The 14,573-nt window shown below is 28.4% G+C and overlaps 1 protein-coding gene across 7 annotated transcripts in view; it reads left to right on the top strand.

Moving 5' to 3' along the window:
• Positions 1–3,958: 3,958 nt before the first annotated feature.
• Positions 3,959–14,573, top strand: part of LOC111620188 (poly(rC)-binding protein 3-like) — a 170,876-nt gene continuing 160,261 nt past the window's right edge. For 3 of the 7 annotated variants that reach the window (XM_023362078.1, XM_023362084.1, XM_023362085.1), the window contains exon 1: positions 3,968–4,092. The gene's annotated coding sequence lies outside the window, so the exon portion shown is untranslated. Of the gene's footprint in view, positions 4,093–14,573 lie in introns of all 7 variants that reach the window. The other 4 variants (XM_023362083.1, XM_023362086.1, XM_023362080.1 and 1 more) reach the window with 3 other exon arrangements.

Here is a 14,573-nt window from a genome sequence, read left to right as displayed (position 1 = left end):
AATCTTTAGCAAGTTGGCAACCTAAATCATTGCCGACATTTTCTATTTAAAGCAACAAGAAGTCATTCGTAGTCCGAATACGGAGGAGTTCCCTTCTTTTCTTGCTTTTTTTTGTCTTCTTCTACTATGTTAAAGAAAAGTGGGAAGTGATCCAAAAAATAAACGAACTTTCTAACCTTTAGTCTGTTTTATTTTTAATTTTAATTGTGTCTGCACAATTATTTATTATTTGAATTTTCTTTAAAAAAAAAAAGAGAAAAATTGTGGTTTATTTTCTCTAACCGCTTTGATAGTGGCTTATTTTTTCTACTCTTTTTATATATGATAATTAGAATAAATTAACTGAGTACGTGTTGTACTTTTTAAAAACTGTTTACGTTTTATAAACATAATTAGATGAATAATTATTTGAGTTTTTCTCAATTATAGTACTTTAGATAATTTGTTTTATATTTTTAAGTATATAAATATATATACTTTTAAAAGTTTTTTGAAAGCTTTTACAATCTTTTTAAGTATATTTTGAAGATTAAAATAAATTTATTTTAAAAAAAGAATTTTTAGTTTTAAAAATTTTCGAAATATTTTTTTTAAATGCTTTTATAGAAAAGAAGTTTCAGGATATTTTATACTTTGAACTCAGTTGTCTTTTATCCAATGCCTATGATTTACCTCTTTATAGCTCCAAGTTTATTCTAAAATTATTCTAAAAAAATCAATAATTTTATTAACGAAAATAAAATATTTAAGTGAAAGATAAAAAGTGAAAAAAAACTAAATCTAACAGAATCAAAATTTGGACAGTTTCAAATCTTTTGTAAAATCCATGGTAACATTCTAAATATACTAGGATCATATTTCAAGTTCTTTTCTATCCATACTTGTCACGTGTTCGACATAAGCCCATTACTTTCACACTGCCCAAGAAGTGGATGATTTTTTGGCACCTCCCTTCATATAGAACCAGTTTTGTAAACATTGCAATGTCTGTCACTTCATCCATCAGACATCATGCCGAGGACAGGTACAAGAGACATTACTGACTGATACCTTGTAGTATATAATTATAAGAAATACGAGAACTTTTTAATTATGTACAGTACAGTACATTTTAAAAAATTTATTCAATTATAAATAAATAGAATTTATAATAAGAAAATTACCTTATGCTGCTATTTTGAACATTTTGGAAATGGCGTATTTTATACTCACTTCATTAAAATTAAAATTTTAGGTTGAAATTACTTATAGGATAACTTTAAGCGAAGAAGCAAATAATTTTAGAAAAGTAAATTTTATTCTTACACAACTGTTGGCATCTCTTTTCAATAACCTTAATATTTATTCTGAGGTTGGCAATGAATGCAACAAGACAAAAACTGAATTTAAGATATTTTTTCCGTATATTTTTTATTCTGATAATAATTTTAAAGGAAAAAATATCTGAACAAGATCTTGGAGAATACAACAAATAAGAAAACCTATGATTTACATCTAGACAAAAAGAAAAGAATAAGATTTTCAGAAGTCAATGTGGGTCAAGAGAAGATTGATTGTTACTCTCGGATGTCTCATTTAATCCTTTCAGTCAGAAATAGAACAATTTTCTTCTACCTTCCTGAATTTTAACTATTTTTCAAAGCCACAATCCACTACAAAGAATATGTAACTCTTTTTTGATCAATGTTAAAATTTTATTGATTATGGGAAAAGTTTCTATCTGCATCCATAAATTCTCTTTACAATATTCAAAATAGAAAAGGATGTTCAATTCGAAGATTCCGATTTATCTTGTATAAATGACAATATATTTTTAAATGAAAAAAATTGAAAGAGAATTGAAAACAATTTTAAAATCCGATTCGGAATCACATTGAATGCTCCTCGAAATTCAAAACTTTTAAATTAAAAAAAATGTCAAACGTCTTGATTTTAAAATCGTGATTCATGATAAGAATTACGTTTATTTTACATTAGATTAATGGAAACAGTAAATCGCTTTCTAATTTTAATTTTAGAAAAAAAAGTCAAATAAAATACTTTTCTTCAATATCATAATTTACTTTTATGGCGAGAAAAAATGGATTTTTTAAAGGTAAATTCTTTTTTCATTGGCCATAAATTACGATTAATTGCTTACCAACTGGGATAAATAAGTAAAAATATATAAACCGGGTTCGTAGAAAAATGAAAAGAATGTTTTCTAGAATGTTTTTTTTTTCGAAACTCGAACATATCTATCTATCAAATTAGTTCATATTATTGACAATAAATTTGGAAAGAACAATGTTGTTTTCAGTCGATGCCAATTTTAATTATTTATTAAGTTTGATTAATGAAAGAATTTATTCGTTAATAAATACTTTTCGGATTAAAATCCTTTAATAATAAAAAATGAAAATGCTTTAAGGTTTAATAAAAAAGANTAGCTGAAAATTATGTTATATAAGTAAATAGATAAAGTATTAATTTCCATAAAAATTTATATATTAAAATGGAAGCTCTAATCAGATGCAAGTTAATAAAATTCAAAAGTATAGATTGAGAATGCAAGATATTCCGAAACAAGTTAACGTCCATGTAAGTAAGGTAAGAAACAGCTATTTCTTTTCTTCTAAACTGAAGGACTATCATCAATCAAAACCAACAATAGAAAAATAAGCTTAAGGTGTACATCTGGAACAACAACGTTCTCCTACCCAATCGATATTTTTCATTGCGCATGACAATTTCCAGCTCTGACAAGTGATTGTATCAAAAATTCCACAACTTCCTTAACACGAAACTTAATTACATTTCTTTTTCATTAAAATACAACTTTTTTAAACGCGATAAACATGCTTAAAATTCGCGTAAAGATATGTTAAATGTACATTATTAATAAATCTCTTTCCTTGTATTTTTTTTTAATAGAAGAAAAATTAATAAAAAAAAATCAATTCATCTTCCATCTCTTGGCGCCATAATATCGATGCTTTATTATTATTATTATCGTTAAGTTATAACATTGAAATGTAGTGCTTGAAGACAATTTAATCCATTCTGATTTAACGACTCTAATATCTAATCATTCTAAATTATAAATACAATTTAGTTGATTAAAACAATTTTCTAGAATTATTAGAATTATAATAATATTAAAATTTTATAATCCCATTAATTTTAAAGCTTCAACAGTTCGTAGTTAAGCTGCTTTTCATATACGAAAATATGATACTTTTCGAATTTGTATAATGGAATTTTATAGCAATTTTAGATTTCGGCATTGATATTTGATAACGCAAATTATTTTAGCACCTTACCACGGTAATTTTTAGTAATTCTACATCGAAAATTTGATCTAAATCATAAATATGAGCGGTTATAATTACGTATAATCAGATAAACGTAAAATTCATAATCTTGTAAGATGAGCGCCTTCGCTATTGACATTTTCATAAACCTGGCAAGTTTGGCGCCTCAATATCGATGTTTTCTTCATCCCTGTCGCCTCAGTATCGACATTTTATAACCTCATCAACCTTGCTAAATCCAAATGTCAGGTGTATCATATATTTAAAGCATCACCTGATGCAGCCCCTTGGAAAACCGAAAATAATGGGATCGGTCACGTGACTAACAAGAATCACAAACGATGCGATCGAAGGCATTTTATTAATCTTAATTAATTCGCAATTAATAAACGATATTATCTCTCATTTATAATCACGTAAATAAAATAAATCACGCTAATATTCTTCGCATCACAACACGTGAAGGAATGGCGAACCGAAGCGGAGTGATATCTAGAATGATTCCGGTACATCCACCGTCGTATTATAACCATGGTGGTAGCGTAAAAACGTTAATAAACGTTACGGATTTAAGTTTAATTTACGTATCGATCATCAAATTCGAATATAAACATAAAATGTTTCGTATTTGACGATATTGTTATAAGAACTATATCTTAGCGCACGATTACCAGGTGAGCTTTGTATACGTGAGGTTCTCCTAGTTTTCCTGCATTCTGTCACCTGATACGAAACCCTGCTGTTCTCCTGGTAGACTTCCTGTCCCGTTTTTTTTCTCGCTCAGATTTCTTACTTGAAGGTAAGCATCGCAGCAATTAACATAATAATCGAATAATTCGTAAGATATCGATATATTAGCGCGATTATTTGTAGAAATTCCTAAGCCTAAACGTCGCATTCGTCCGCCGCCACCGGATCGTCTGCCGGCTTTTCATTCCTACAGATGAAAACGATCGTAAATCGAGCATTTCCATACATTTGCACGTTAATTCGTTTAAAAATACGTACGAAAATCCTTTATAAATCGTATAAAAACATACTCTATCCTTATATAAACATATTTATTAGCTAAAGGCTGTAATTTAATTCCTGTGACGTCATTAATTGTAATTATGGATAATGCTAAGAGATTTGAACAAAATTAACGCGTTATTTTTGTCTAATATTTACAAAAATTTGGATTTAATTGATTTTAATTAAGTTATTTAATGGCGTAAAAAATGTATAAATGCTCATTTACCAGATAGTGGTTACTTGATGTTAAGTTAAAGTAATGAATGGCAAAATGACACGTGATCCCAAATTAGTTTTTTTTTTCTTTTTGGGGGGTTCCAGCTATACAATTTTTATGTAATTACATACATTAATTGGTCCAGATAAAGATATCTTTATTTTTCTAAATTTAGTGAAGATCTTTTCTTATGAGAGAGAGTTTTTTTTCTCAATCGTTTCTTAATCCCTTTCTCTGAAGATTGTAACAGATAGGATCGGATGGAATTCTCCGCGTACTCTCTGCAATTGAACTGCTATCGAGCCATACTCTTTTTTTCCCCTTTTTTTATTCGATGTAGAAGTGGTATATAGAGAAGAGAATTACCAAGGCTATTCATTCAGATTGTTTTTTTTACCTGTATAAAACGAACGTTGACAAATATAAATCATCATAATTATAATGAGTTACGCTGATTCGATTGTAAATGTTCCGAACTTTATTCATTAAGATATCTCGAAATATTTCAATATTTTAAGTGTCATTAGTAACATCATGTACGTTTATTATCGATATATTTAGTAGTAATGAGTTTTATATGTATCCTATACGTATAGACTAATCTTTAGTACATTTTTTTTCTAGAGCTTATCAAATAATGATTAAATATTTAGATTTTCATATTGTTTCAGAGGAAAGAATTTCTAAAATATTATAGTAGTGTAAACAGTAAAAGTAAAATGTTGCTACGAAGGAAAAACATTGCTTTGTAAAAACATCTTTCTTATATTATAGCCTATATATATTTTATGACTTTTCTAATGATGATTAAATCATAATCATGATCCATCAGCTGAACGATATTAATTTAGCAAATGTGTAAAATTTTTACATTTTATCTCTTAAAAGCAAATCTAAAACGTTATAAAATATCTCGTTATGTCTGACTTAAGATATAACTTTAACAGCTAGCTCAAAAATGTTCACTAGTTGCATTAGTAGCAAAACCATCAGTTATAGATACAGGATTATTTTACTCTGATTAGATCCACATTTAATATGAAATTTCAATCACCGATGATTAAAATATAGAAGGGTTAATGTTTGAGTTGACATGAAAATAAATATATTTACAATAAAATTTATCTTTATTATACTAAAAAATATTTTATATGTTTTTACTAGTAAAAAATGTTAACATTATGCTTGTGACATTTTCATACATATTCCCGATTGACTAATGTGAAAGAATATATAATTAGAAATGGTCACTGAAAATTTTATTTCGTTAAGAGATGAATTTCTTAATTAAGCATGGTCTAATCATCTATCATTCGCATCATTCCTATAAAAAAAAGAAATTTGAACTACTGTCCTGCGCCCAATAACACTCGTGGGACACTTTCCCTTCAACCGGTTCATTAAGGAAAAGATGGGTGGCTTCCTTCCAATGATCGATCCCGTTTGTCATCACATTCTGCGATCTCTTCCTTTAGATAAGTAACGCTTCTTTGAAGTTTCGTCATTCGATATACGCACCAATTAATATTCGGATTTTCGATGAAGTGTAATTCGCTTCGTTGTCGTCGTCCTCTCCTGAAAGCGCTGATAGGCATTGGATATTGAATTATTAATAACGATGAAACTTCTGACATCCGAGTGACGGCTGTTGGCCAAGCGTCTAATTACAATTTAGTTCTAAATATCTGCCAATTATATCGGTATATTAGACTAACTCTGCATTAAACTCGATTCTTTACGCCTACTGCTTTTCGCATCTTTTCCTCGAGAAGACCGTAGGACGACACAAGTTTGTTGCATTTTCTCTTCTTATTGTTGCATATGTGTTATTTGGAATTGTTTCAAGAGAAACAATCCAATAATTGACTTTATGTCCATTCTTGCTCTGAATATCTGTTAAATATGTTCCGCACGTGATGCTTTCACCAAGGAAATTCTTCTCAGAAGGATGAAAATATGAAAAAAGTTTCTCCTTCCAAAATTAAAAATAAATAATTGGTTACTACAGATTTTTTTTATTTTTAAATTTTCAATTACTTAAAGGAAAAAACGCGTATAATTTATAATTAAATTAATTTTTTCTAATTCAGCTTCTACTATAAAACATTAACTACAATTTATAATATTTCACGTTAATTTGCTTTGATGTCATTTAGACTCGCGATTAGTGTTACTACAATGATAATTTTCTCTCTCTGATAAGAGTCTAATTATTATTATTCAGAATTACAGAAATATTAAACAAACTAGCAATATTATGCAGTGGTTAGTTTTTCTTTGAAGATAAAATGACAATAATTGTCGCAGATGATATATGCTTTTTTTTTATCAGTTGATCAAATACATGAAAGATAAATATAAATTTCTATGCTTAAGATTTCAATAAGATCCAGAAAAACGAATTTATTTTGTGAGTGGAAAAGAATTTTATCAATATTCTAGTTGAATTCTAAAAATAAATAGAATATTATAGAACAACATTTTTTCGTTTTAAATGTTTTAAATTTGATCTTATTAACTGTCAAACATTGAAAAATGACAGTAAAGAGTATGAGAATGATAAAATATTTACACGTTTAGCGGAAAGAATAGACTTGACTTAGTTTTTACATTATATAGTTTATCTTTTATTAATAAAAATGTATGTAATCTATGTATTAATATTATATTAATTCTGATTAAATAAACAATCGTTCCAGATGCGAATAAAAATTTATATAGGCTGATGAAACTTGCATAGTTATAGAATTATTCTTGGATGCTTATCATGCGTAATGACAAAGTTAATGTTTCTGACAGAGAAGATCAATTCTATAATCATAAATCTGATACGATAATGAAATCAATACTATGTCAAATTCAGAATACAGGCTTATACGTTAGTAATTTTTATTTATATCGGAGTATGCTATTATAATTATTATGAAGCATTACGCCATGATGTCAAAGATAACGGTTATCATCACTCGGAATAAAATTTATCATAAATGTAGTCTCTTGCTCTCTCATGAGTAGTCAATTATTATTAGTGTCGGTTTCTCTTGAGAATAAGCAAATTTATATTAACTGTAGGGGTCTCATCACTTAATTGTGTTTAACTTAATAAATCAGAATACCAACGATCCAGGAAAAGCATTAACATTTAACGTTCAATGCTAATCAATAAGCGTTTTTTTTCGGTTTGCATGAATATACTCCGGTTGATGACCGAAAAACACGAACGAGAGTCTATTGAATATCATTGATTCATAATGTAAATGATAAATTATTATATATTTATGAATTCAAACATTTTTGACAATTTATTAATGAATTAAATGTTGCCATTCTAAATTTACATGTTTTTGTTTTTCTATCAAAAAATTCCGATTATTTGTAAAGTTTTAAAAGTTCTCCACCGTATTTTTTCTAAAATAAAATTATTCAAAATTCTAGAGAATAATAGTATTATCATAAAACATTAATTATGTATATACGTATGTAGGCTATAAACGAATACTGTAGAATATTAGAATAGCAAATAGGATCAAGTTAACTTTGCAGATCCAAAACAATGAGTAAAATTAAAAAATCTGGAAATAAGTTTTTGAGTGAAAGAATTAATTTTTCAAGAGAGATATTTTTAATTCTTCGTATAATTGTACTGATTTATTTTTTAGCTTTGAAAAATTCATAATAAGAAGAATTACATAATAAAGCAGGTCAGATAGCCATTGTAGTTAACTCTGCAGCTATCGACACGCGGAGTAACTACCATCCACTTGTTCCTCAGTAGTTAACATTAACAATACTGTCTTTAAATGTCACTCCATGTCAATCTGTTTGTTATCTACATTTTGTCGTAATTACGGTGCAGGTACGTTGCAACGACGTTGATTCGTATTCAGCGGGGAAATTGCTTCCTAGTGAACAGTTAGAGGAGTTTCTAAATTCCTTTTATGTTCGGAAGTACACAGTAATAGAGGAAGACAAATTGCCAGGATATACTTACCCATTTAAACAAACTTATACTGCACATTGGCAACTCTGGTAGATAAACAAGGCTCTAATTTAGGAATAATATTACTCAGACATTATTCAACAAACACATAACGATTTCTAATTGCAGATTCTAACTCGTTATTGCTGGATATTTATTTATTTACTTTTTTATCCGGCCTGTTTATTATCAAGATAAGCACTAATTACGGCAGGACACGATAGTCTAGTGAATCTCGGATATATGTACGAAGAGTACGGATAAAATTATTCGCACAATTCAAAGAATTTCGATGAATACCTTCAAGTAAATTCCTCCTTTTCCGGATTTTGAAAGTAAAATAAACATTTCCCCTGTCAAAATGTCATCTTGATTACTGATTATTCTCTGGAAAGAGTAAGCGGATTTATAATCAATTTTCGATTCTGGTTTGTGCCTTTGAAATATTTTAATCACAATTTATATTTGTAATTAAAACTTTCTAGGCTCAAACGTGATTTTACCTTGTTTTTATGGTCGACTTTTTCACCACGGAGTCCTTTTTTGTGCATACAATGGCTTTTCGTTACTTTAATCCTCTGTTACAATATTTTTCTTTTCATATTACATTTCATTTCATTTAGTTTAAAATTTTATTTTATATTTGGCATTTATATTTTATTTTCTAATCGCTTCTTTCATCTCTTTTGAAATAAATAATTCGATTAAGTAAATAAATTTTAAAATTAATCAATTATATGATTAACAATTCAGTAATTTGAATAAAAGAAGAAACTTCAAAAGAAAATATAAATTTTTAATTCGTATAATAGCTGAACCGTTTCAAATATTATTTTAGTTTAGATAATATAATTATTGCTGTAGTAAGACAGTTGCGTATGTAATAACTGAGTAAAAAACTGTAATAACTAATACACATACACACACACACACACACATTATTCTCTAGAATATATAGAAATAGTGCAAGTTAAATACGATCGTTTCTATTAAAATTAACAAATTCCGACTATTTATTGTTTAGTACGGACGAAAACGAGTTGCATTTTGTAAGCATTATAGTTTTAATAAATGATGCTTTCAAAATTTCTAGCCGACAAGAATAATTCCGATTCTTATCGCAGAAAAATTTTAATAAATCTTACTAAATCAGAATTTTTGAAGGATTGTTACTTTAATATCTCCATCTTGGTCATTAGTTAGTTTTGTTACAACCTCTTAATGATTTTCGGGTTGTAATGAGTAGTTAGTCTTGTGTTCGCCTAAGCACCATCTGCTTCAACACAATTAAAATCACAAACAAACTTCGCATTTCTGATATTCATCTCACTATGGAACGTGACAGAAAGAGGAGCCAAAGACACAAGCCATCCCTAATTAATGTACCGCGAACTTATCGATTAGTCAGTCGTGGTAAATCTTATCCATGTTCTCCTGGTGGGTGTGCTTCCAGTAATGGAATCGGTTTTCTTGCTGATCGCTGCGCCTATGCAACTAAGTGTCCTTTAAAGGAAAAAAAAGGAAAAAAGACGAGAATATTAATAGACCTCTCCGGAAAATAATGACAGGACAAGTTTTCCTGAAATTTGCTTCATTGGATGCAGAAACTAAGTAATGTTTTTCCAACGACCTTATCCCTTTCCCAGTTTGCTTCGCTTACATTTTTCTCAATTTGCATAATGTTAATGTTGCAGAGAATGTCGAAAGGTTGCGCGCTTAATTAAAAATTCTGCATAATTTTAAAATATTAATTATTTTGTTTCCGTTTAAGCTTTGAATTACCCACAGCGAATACGAAATTTCATTCAGAGTATTTCGCTCGCGCTTATCGGATACATAATTTATGAGATGACCTTAAAAATCTATCTCGGCAGTTTGCCAGTAATTAAAAAATTGTGTAATGACTATGTAAGTATGCAGTTATCATTTTACTTGAATTTATGTGGAAAGATGTCTTCGTATGCCTAAAATAACAATTAGCACTGATAATTCTCTTCTCTTAGGTAGCAGTGCATAAATTAAATAATAGTCTAAAAATAGTAAATAGCCTTTGTGTACTGTACTGTACAGTACAGTACATCAGCTGTTTTCACAAGTAGTGATGACAAAATAACTTAATGTTTTTATAGTAAAGAGAGTAAAATTCTATTGAAAATTAATTATTTAAAAAAATGTATATTGATAGAATATACAATAAAATTCTGAAGAAATATTTATATAATAATAATTCTAAATTTGCCGTACTATGAAAACTTATTTAGATTTTAGTACTGAAATTTATAAACTCTACTAAATAATTTAAATTTAAAAAAATTATACTTTTAGCGCCGTCTTTAACAAAAATATTCAAATATTGATTGTTTTAGTACAGGAAAACTATTAAATGTAATAAAACAATTCTTTTTTTAACGCTTATTCGTGATTTAATTATGGAATTGTTATTGTGGCATAATTCTTGATAGTAATGACGAAATGCTTTGCTTGTTTATTAAATCTATTAGGAACATTAATGCTTTCTGTTCATGACAGTTTCTAATTGTTATAAATAGCATTAGATCTATTTTCACAATGGCATTATATTAAATTCATTATCATAATTTTGCCATCAGTATTTCACGTGTACAACATACTACAACTTTTCCAATTTGTCTGGCTCCATGAGAATAATAGAGGAATGATCCTGGGTCACATCATTCATCTATGGTTCGGAGATAATAGAAGAGGAAGAAATACAGTTTGAGAAGGAAACAGTGTCTCGCTAGGATGCTTTTACAGCTATTACAGGCGAGAGGATTGCAATGCGACCACGAATAAAAGCAATTTACCCAATTACCAATTTGTTGGAGTGCATGTGAGGGAAAACAAGATACAATTAAAAATGAATAAATTTTTTAAAACGGCTTGACCAAGGGGATGGATGATTTCCATCTATTAATATAATAATTCATTTTTTAACTTTGAGGTATGGACTTATTCTTAGGAGAATGGCAAATTAATTTAGCAATATAAGGGATAATTTTTCAGCTAATTTTTGAAATTTTTTTTGAAAATTTTTAATAATTCTTCTTATAATTTTATAAGTGTTTCTTTTTTTAACTTTAAATCTGTTATTCAATGATACAAACAAATTATGGTTTCTATATGGTTAATACAAGAAAATAACGTAATAACAACCGTGTTTTAAAAAATTATAAATGCTATATAAGTTTAGATTAAATTTGGTTAAAATAAATTTAAATTTAATTTTATACGAACATTTTTTTTATTATTGAAAATTAAGCTATGAAGACTGATACATCGAAATCTAGCAGTTCATTGGGAAATTCAGTGGTTATTTAATCGTTTATTCAAATAAAGAAAAAATTGAGCAAACTTTTTATAATGATTTTTAAGTTGTATTAATGTTTAATGTATTTTAACTGTAATCACAACGCTATACTTTGAAAGCTTGCTTCTAATTTGTATTGCATAGAATTATAATAAATTGAAGTAGGCTTTATATGTAGTTTTGATCTGAAATTATTCGTAAATTGTTGTATTGAAATGCAAAGTTATATAGTCTATTATATTTTTATGTTAGGAACTTAAATATTAAATTCTTCATTATTATTTTAATAATCTTTCAATGTAATCTTTAGAAAAGTGGATATAGTTGTTAATTTTGCTCTGCTGGTATTACAGAATTAGTAGTTATTTCACTTAATTCTGTCGAAATGTGTTCTAAAATTGAATTTGACATAACTTTCCCCACAGTCGGACGACAAATTAAATTTAAATTGGTAAATGTCAAAGCGTCAGATTAAAATCTATTTGAAAATATTGCTTTTGGTTAACTTGAAGTAAGCTTTTAGTACATTGAATAATTTTATACAGATATAAGTATACACTTTTTGCTTTCTAGAATTGAATATGAAAAATACATTTAGTTATAGATCGACTGCATTCGTGAATTATTAATTAGTTTAATCTGAACTTCTCGTCGAATCAGAGTTGGGTACGAAAGATGATTAATTATAATAAATTAAAGCTAATTTAATTTTGTATAGGAATCGTGTTTAAAGATAGCGTGCATTTTAAAATAAAGCACGCTATCACTCTATTGTTTTCATTCTTCCTAATATGAAGTACTATTAAAAATTGTGGATCTTCTGATCTTTTCATGACAAATAATATTTCCGAGACTACTAGTTAAGGAAATATATAATCGTTTACAATTATAAATTATGAATTTTCTAATTCAGAAATATATATATTATATAAGGGCCTCTGAAATTGGGAACTCATGAAGTGGTACTTAATAAATATAGAATAGATCTATATATTATATAGGTTTCTGTATATGTCTTTATGAACGCAACTATATTTACTTATTCATGCTTACAGTTAAGTACAAGTAAATGTACTGTAGTGTACATATGTACTGTACAATATGAGTTCATTTCTAATATATCCTATATGCGTATTCGTAATTTAGTAACAGTTTTGAATATCTTGTAACTGCAAAAACTAGGCTCGTATCTCACAAATTTCAAGAACAAAAAATAATTTTTTTGAAGATGTTATATGCATTTACTTGCATTTGTGAATTCTATAATTATTTTTAATTACATATTTAGTTTCAGCGAATTGAATGAAAATGTATTCCAACAAAAAGGAAAAAAATTCAGAAGTGGAAGATTTTATTATATTATTAAAATGCCTAGAGGTAATCCCTTTCAAGGAGACATAATTATTTAGTAATGTTTCTTTGTCAGAAAAAATAAAACTTTCTAGAAACTATATTAGATACTATTTACGTCTTTCATCACGAAGAGAAAATGTCTTTATTTAATTCGTAATATATGTAAATTTTAATCAGAATTTCGAAGTTGGTTCTGTACCAAGTCGTAATCATTCTTATATATATATAAACTTATATAAAAGAACTAATAATCGCATTAACATTTGACGAATTACTAGGAAATATAGTAAAAATATTCGTAACAAGACTAAAAATACCATAGCTCGATAGAACTGGAAATCGTTAATAATCAATCTCAAACTGTTACGTGCCCAGAGAACTTTTCGACTAATTTACATGTTGAATAAGCTATCACATTGCATTTTAATTTTACAAGAATTTCATTAGATCTAACCGATTTTAAGTCGGCATCGATAAATATAAATATTCTATCGCTTATCTGTTATAAAAGCTAATATTAACTGTCTAGGGGAGAAGAGATTAGCGGGGCATCAAAAGTTTCTTGAATATTTCAAGGAGGACGAATAATCAGGATTAAGTTCAATTTAAATGGAAATTATGAATAAACTAAAATGAACGGGACGGCAAATATCCCGGCTACGGTACTTTGTCGAAAGGCTGAAATATTCACGAGCGAGGAACAATAGGGTGAATCATTAAATGTGGGTAAATAGAGGTAGTGAAGCAAAACCCAGGTGCAGCCGGGGAAAGGTGAGATCGATTAACACATGCGCACTACAACTATAAATTATCCTTTGCCTCTGGTGGAATGAAATGCACCCGGCTTGTTTACGAACTCGTTAGTAGCCGAAAATTGTTTTCGGCTATCGCAACTTTCTAGATGCAAATTATGTAATTAAAAATTGTTTATCCAGAGTCTCGTTGTCTCGGATTTTATTCATTAAACTCTTGAACGTACCCAAATTATTGATTTTGTAACTAATTAGAAGAATTGTGCATTATCTTCTCCGCAGAAAAACATACAAATGCCAGAACGAATAAAGGAGTTATAAAAAGCGATATGGTGGGAGAAAATGATGTTGCGACATTACCGGAAAGTTGGATCTTTACGATAGCTAAAGATGTCGTTAGGACATTATTAGAGGACCACCACCGAACTAATACGTACTGTACGTGTTGCCGGTTTTCCTTCGGCTTTATTAAGCAATTATAAAAATTTATGATTGCCGATCGAAACTACTTCATATGGAGAAACTTCGACTTGAACCAAATCCCTCCCTCGCGAAATCATTTCCATCTGATTTAAGCTCTAAAATCGTATAGCGAATGGTTCGATATATAGATTTAGCCCTGTTTAAGCTTCAAAAA

Source organism: Centruroides sculpturatus, unplaced genomic scaffold, assembly GCF_000671375.1.
Source record: "Centruroides sculpturatus isolate CEXI.00-Female unplaced genomic scaffold, Cexi_2.0 scaffold206, whole genome shotgun sequence".
Lineage (NCBI taxonomy): Eukaryota > Metazoa > Arthropoda > Arachnida > Scorpiones > Buthidae > Centruroides > Centruroides sculpturatus.
Note: the sequence above shows the minus strand (reverse complement) of the source record. Positions and strands in the feature narration are given on the sequence as shown.